The sequence below is a fragment of the Lactuca sativa genome, chromosome 7, assembly GCF_002870075.4.
Source record: "Lactuca sativa cultivar Salinas chromosome 7, Lsat_Salinas_v11, whole genome shotgun sequence".
In the NCBI taxonomy this organism is placed as follows: domain Eukaryota; kingdom Viridiplantae; phylum Streptophyta; class Magnoliopsida; order Asterales; family Asteraceae; genus Lactuca; species Lactuca sativa.
The window spans coordinates 137,039,479-137,046,931 of record NC_056629.2 but is presented as its reverse complement, the minus strand read 5'-3'; positions in this window follow the sequence as shown (position 1 = coordinate 137,046,931).

Genomic DNA, 7,453 nt, shown 5'->3' with positions numbered 1-7,453 from the left:
ACCTAGAACGAAAAGTGGTCACGACATGATTTGGGTGGTCGTTGATCGATTCACTAAGAGTGCGCATTTCATAGCAGCCAAGGAGAAATGGTCTATGGATAAGCTTGCGAATTCTTATATGAAAGAAATTGTGAGGCTTCACGGTGTCCTGTTAATGATTGTGTCAGATCGTGACAGCCGTTTCACCTCAAGGTTTTGGAAAAGTCTACAAGAGGAAATGGGTACCAAGCTGTGTTTAAGTACAGCCTACCATCCAGAGACTGATGGTCAGAGTGAAAGAACGATACAAACACTTGAAGATATGCTGAGAGCATGTACCCTAGAAATCCTAGGTAACTGGAATGAACATTTACCTTTGGTAGAATTTTACTACAATAATAGTTTCCACTCGAGCATAAAGATGGCACCTTATCAAGCTTTGTATGGACATAAGTGTCGTACGCCGTCTTGTTGGCTTGAGGCTGGGGAAAAGCAGTTTATGGGTCCCGAGATGGTCCATCAAACCGCTGAAAAGTTGAAAATAATTAGAGAAAGAATGTTAGCAGCTCAGGATCGTCAAAAGAGCTATGCTGACAAGAAGCGAAGACCGATGACTTTTGAAGTTGGGGATTCGGTTTTACTTAAATTCTTGTCGTGGAAGGGACTTATAAGATTTGGTAAAAGGGGAAAGTTGAGTCCAAGGTTTATTGGACCGTTTAAAGTTCTTCAGAGGATTGGGAACCAAGCTTACAAGCTCGAGTTACCCGAAGAACTGAATGGAATTCACAACACTTTTCATGTGTGTTATTTGAGGAAGTTCATGGGAGAAGTTCCCGATATAATTCCAATTTCTGAAATGAGGATTGATGAAAACAAGAGGTTAATTGAAGAACCAGAGGCAGTTGTTGACTGAAAGACTAAGAAGCTTCAACGCAAGATGGTTGAATTAGTGCTTGTTCGTTGGAAACATTCGAATGGGCCAAATCTCACCTGGGAAACGAAAAATGACATGTTGAGTCGCTATCCACATTTGTTTGTTGATGTGTGATTCCAGGGACAGAATCATCCTAAGGGGGAGAGAATTGTAACGCCCACATTTCCAGGCTAGGCATTTTCGTTGATGTAATAGTCTAGGTTAACCCTTGTAGCTCTTTTGAAGTATTAATGATGAAATATTTGAGTATCATGTGAATGATGTGAATTATGTGTTTATTTTATTAATTATTAAAATGTAATGAATTAAGAATAAAATAAGCGTCAAAATTAAAGTATGAGATAAGCCCGATATCTTTGCATAAAGTTGTATTGGCTGAAACGAGGTTTCCGAAAATATATAGAACGCCCAAATCTGAATTCGTATGAGGAAGTTATGATTTTCTGAAGTTTCGACTTAGCAGTATGCAGCCCAAATCCTCGATTTGAGATCGAGCGGTTTATAGCCGAAACAATCTAAACGGGAATTGAAGATCTCGTTGTTAGTAGCGAAACGACGAAAAGTTAGGCGAGAACGGACGTCGGATGAAGAAGTTATGAATTTATAACGAAGTTTTCTTGTCCGGGCCTACTAAAAATAAATAATAAAAATAAAGTCAAAATTAGCCGACAGAGTCTAAACGAAAGTTGTAGAGCATAGTCTCACTTACGCGTGGATATAAAGAATGTCGAAAACGGAGCTCGTATGCAAAAGTTATGCAATTTAGCAGTTTGACGAGTCAAATTATGCCGAGCATAATTTGAGTACGCAATTTGAGTACGCCCAGCGTACTCAGGAGGATGCAAGTTGCCTGACCAATACTCGAGTGCCACCGATTGACGCATGCAGTGACGTCAAACTACGCCCAGCGTAAATTGAAATTACGCCCAACGTAATCCCAGACCCCCAGCTGATAAATAGAAACCGAGATCAGCCATTTTCTCTTGTTCAAACTCTTTCTTCTCTCTAGTTTTTGCCTCGATTTGCGTGCCAATCATTTCCCGAAGCCCCAGTATCATTCCCGAGCCCCGAAGCAAGATCCGAAGTCCCGAGGATCCCAAAGAGCATTATTCCCGAGCCGAAGCCCTGCCCGCGAGGAGCCCGGTTTTTGTGAAAATCTTCCAGATCTACGGAGAAACACTACTTCTGCAAGCCGTAGTGCTGTCCGGTCATCTTTTAATCAAGTGAGTGTGTAGTTACTTTCTTCCAACACATTATTATGAAGTATTTTATATAAAATACGTGCTATGTGTATATATTTTTTTTGTTATATGTGTGAATGTATATCCACTCTCTTCTATCTCATAGATCTGATCTATTCTCTATGAAATACGTGTTATGTATGTGCCTCATCTGTTATGTGGAATATTTATTGATTAAAGTATGCTATACAGGTTTTAAACTATGTATAAAAATGTATATTTTTATCTAGTAATATGTTGGGTAGAACATGGGTAGATAGTTGGTGTGTAATAAACAGATGAGAGGCCTCGTTGTTGTTTTGATTTAGTCATCTAGCGGAGTTTAAATGACGACCACAGACTTTTCTAGACAGTCTTGTGGAACACTAGCAGGCTCGCCACCTGTAGGTGTTAATGAACTTGGGTGTTCATTCGATGTACTCCATCCCCCCCATGGTTGCCTTATTTGACATATATTGCCGGGAAACCCCCGAAAGCATGTGTTGTCGCCCCGATGAAATATTCTTAGACCAGGTCCCTTGTATTATTTATTTTAGGGACATAAAGTGAGAATAACGGGAATGGGTAATCGAGTTATTGTTGGTTGATGAATATTAATTTAATTATTTATTGTGGGTTGAAAACCCTATATGCTCACCAGGCTCCCAAGCCTGACCCACTCAGTTTCTTTGTATTACAGGAAGTGGCGCGAGGGCATAAGATGGATAATCATCAAGTTGTTTTGTTTACAAGTCTATACATGTATATATTTGTTGAATGACTTGTAATGTTATCGTTTATGCTTTATGGTCTGTATCGGAACATGAGATCCCAGGTTTTTGATTATGGATTGAAATTATATTTGTTAATGAAATGTTTTGATAAAAATCTATTTTACCATGTTTTGTTTTTGGGAACAAATTCCTCATCTCTTTTAAAATCAAAAGGACTTACTCTGAAAATGTAATTGTGCTAGGTATCAAGCTAATCCCAGAGAACCTCACTTAACTGCAGTGAAAAATATTTTTCGTTATCTTAAGGGAACAATTTCGTTAGGACTTTGGTATCCTTCGAAATCGGGATTCTTCATTCAAGCTTTTTCAGATGCTGATCTAGGAGGATGTACTTTGGATAGAAAAAGTACAAGTGGTGGATGTCAACTATTGGATGGAAAATTGGTGAGTTGGCAGTCAAAGAAGCAAACTTGTGTTGCTATATCAACTGCTGAAGCTGAATATATTTCAGCTGCTGCTTGCACTTCACAAATCATTTGGATTCAGAGTCAACTTCGTGATTATGCAATAAATATGAAAAAGATTCCCTTGTATTGTGATTCTCAAAGTGCAATTCGCATTTGTCATAATCCAGTACAACACTCAAAGACAAAACATATTGCTCTTCGATATCACTTTATCAAAAATCATGTGTAAGATGGGAATATCGAAGTACATTTTGTTAAAACCACTGAACAACTTGCTGATATTTTTACTAAACCTCTTGATGAAAAATCATTTGTGAGAATTTTAGCAGGTTTAGGGATGATCGATGCGAATTCAGTGCCAAAATCAATCACTCAAGAATGAAAGGTCCATTCAGCAGCTCTGAATCAGAATCATTCAGAAGTTACTGTGCGTTAAGCGGCTTCGCATTTGCACATTTGGTAACTGAGGTTCAATTTAATTTTGTTCTTTTCAGCTTTGCGAAAAAAACAAAAAACCAAAAATATTTTCATTTGTTTGTCTATTTTTTGAAAAATTCAAAAACAACAAAAAGATTTTCTTTTATTTTGTCTTTCATTTTCGAAAAATATAAAACTCAAAAATATTTTCTTAAGATTGTTAAAATTAGATTTCGTTTTTGTTCTTTTATATTTGAAAAATACAAAATCACAAAAATATTTTTCTTTTACCTTTGTTCTTTAAGTATTGTGTGTTTTCAGTATTAGTCAAGAGCAAAATTCGAAGAGGTCATTCTTATGTTTCTATGGGAAGGTATCATTTCTTTCAACTATGTACTAGTTAGGATGTCCCTAGAAGCATGCTGCAGCATGTTGACCCAAGCCTCATATGACTCTATGTGTGAGAAACGAAAGCCTTAATGAAATTATCTTATGAAACTTTCTTCCCAATCAGGCTTATATTCGCATTAGTCAAAACAGCTATCTTACTCTTTTCAAATGAGTAAAGAGTTTTCTGTTTGGTCCACAAATAATAGAGGTACATTCGACCTTATAACCAATATTTTTCATCACAAAATTTCTTAACACGATACACACACAAAGACACATGTCCATGAAGTCAGTTGATCAAACCAATCATGATTTAGACATGTCATCATTCTGTGTTAATGATCTTGTTTCATGAGTCCATGAAATAAGTGAAACCCACAAACTTTGCAAATTAAGGAATTAACGGGGAACTATGTTCCAGATTTTTATGAAACACTTATTTCTGTACCTAATATTTCATATACTCCAAATTATATTCATTCTTATGAGTGATCCCGATCAAATTTTCGAAGCCCACGAAGTTTGTTTCCCAACAGGGACCAACACTTAAATTTTTTTTGAATATAATTTCCGTGTGAGTATATATCTGAAATCCTTGTCACTTTTCAAAAATAATCCAAAGCAATCTTGTCCCTGAACACAATGTTCAAACAAGTAATTTCGGTTACAATTACTCACCTTATGTTTAGGATGATATGTAACAAAATTCGCAAACCACCATATTAAGCCTATAAAAGAAGCCCTTCGATACTTCTCTATAAGTATTCGATTGTATGTCTCGGGAAAATGCGAAAGTAGTTGATTACCTTTCTTGGTAATTAATGAAGTAACCTTTGCCCGGGGTTTTACTGCTTTGTGTCAATAAATTTTGATATCACAGAATCCCAAAAAAAAATTTCACTTGCTTCTTATCTCATTTCTTTGAATCACATGCACTCACGAAATCCTTGAGGTTCTAAGTAATACCAACTTACACTACTAGAAAAACAGCCTTTTACGACGCTCATTGGGCGTCGTAAAAGGCTCAGACGACGCGCAAATGCGCGTCAAGGAAGGCCCTGTCATAAAGAGGGACGACGCACATTCACGACGTTCATTTACGACGCACGTTTACGACACGCAATGCGTATCAAGGAAGGCCCTGTCATAAAGGAAGACGACACACATTCGTGTGTCGTAACCTTACGACGCGCGTGTTAATGACACACAATGCGTATCAAGAAAGCCCCTGTCAAGAAAGGCCATGTCATAAATGAAGATGACACACATTTTTGCGTATCATAATTTTAAATGTTTAAAAAAATATTATTTATTGATTTACTTATTTTCAAATTAAATTTGTATTTAATGTTTCATAAAAGAAATTAAAATATAATATAAAACAAATAGAATCCATTGCATAAATTTAATGTCACACAAATAATCGTTCCATGGAAAGAGGTGTTCCTAACTATATAACCTAATACTACATTGTTATTAAGGAACACCTTCTTGTTTCTACTTCTTTTTGTTATGCTTCTGTTTATACATGATACCTGTTTTCATCATCAACACATTAGTATTCAGAAAGGCTTCAAGCATCATCAATCTATGTTATACAATATTAAAATTTAATACACATATAGTAACATACATTTTTCCAAGAATCCAAACTTCAATACAGCCCATGCCTGTACAAAAATTGATTAACAATTTAAGCAATATATAATTAACAATCACTAGGCTTCAAGCATGCCATGTTGGCTTTTTTCTTACTATGAAGTTTCAAGAATGATTCTTTCTAGAATAACGAGGTTCAAGAAATCTAATTATTCATTTCATTTCATATCCTTCATCATTCAAACACACTGTTAACACTTGATAAGTATCTGTACTTAACTACATATTAAGTTCATTATTGGTGATATAACTCATTAATTTCCTCCTATATTCGATAATTTTAATCTTTCAAATTATATTTTTTTTTATCAAATTATGCAAAACAGGTCCCTTAACTTTGAGGGAGCTAACATTTGACCAACAACTTTGAGGGATCTAATTATAGGATTTATAATTTTAATAAATTAGAATAATATTCAAATCTATATATGATACCACATGTTCACATGTTTCTTGAAATCTAATTGTGCATTAAAATAAGAGAAGACTTTGTTTTATAAAGAATGTGAACTTACCTTCAGTGAGCTTGCCCTGTATGGATTCGAGTGCCAGGTGTGATCAGGTGATGTTATAAGGTATAAATTAGGTGAGTAAAACGGAACAAAATATAGAAATAGAAATTGACAAATGTAGACGGATTAATTAAAAGCTTACATGTATGAACCCAAATGAGATAAGATTGAGCGTGATAATGTACATGATTGAATGTCACAAACTTGAGTTCAGCAAGAATAAGATTCTTGGCTGCAAAGTGCAAATCAATGCATAAATACAACAAGCAATAGATAAGCATAACATTATATTTATATAAACCATTGAAAAACATTCATCAGCTAGTATTAACTAATGTGATTCCTAACTTCTATGCAACTATAAATACTCACTGCTGATTCTGAATGAATTGGTAATGACAGATACATGAATGGATCAAACGTATAAGTAAATTCTGATTGAATTTGGGTGTAATATCTTCTCACATGTAGGACAAATCAAAGTCAACTTGTATTGCCCCTGTCAAAATATAAAAATAAATACTTAAGCATTGTCATTATAATTTTTTTTAAAGTAAACTCACTTAGCAAACATCAACAATTATTGAATCATTGCGAGAGATGTGATTTGCCCATCATTTGTAGATATATAATCAGGAAAACTGGATTGTGGATGCGAGTTCAATGCTGATGTAATCAACAAATCCATTGTGTCTGGATGTCTGTCTCTTCTTTCTGCAACACTCGTGATTAATGCCTTTGTGTTTCTACCAACTCTTGTGTCTATGTTTGGCATTTTCAGTGGCATATTGGATTTGATGGAGGTTAAAGTACCAGATTCTAACTTTATCAAGTTTCCTATACCATAATTTGTACATATAAAATTAGGAAAAAACAAAAGAAATGTATAATAAACTCAAACATAAGTAACATACCCATAGTGCTAACTGTATTGTCTATCCCAAATGGATTTCCATGAATGATCTTTTCACCTTCAAAAGCCCATTCATTTGTCAATTTCTGTTCCTTTTCACCAAGTATCTACCACTGTCAGTTATCGATTGCAACTTCACCCCACTTCATCATCTTCAAATCCCTAAGAGCCCATATCTCAATTTCATCCTGAGAAACTCCATTAAAGAGACCCAGGAAACCACCCACT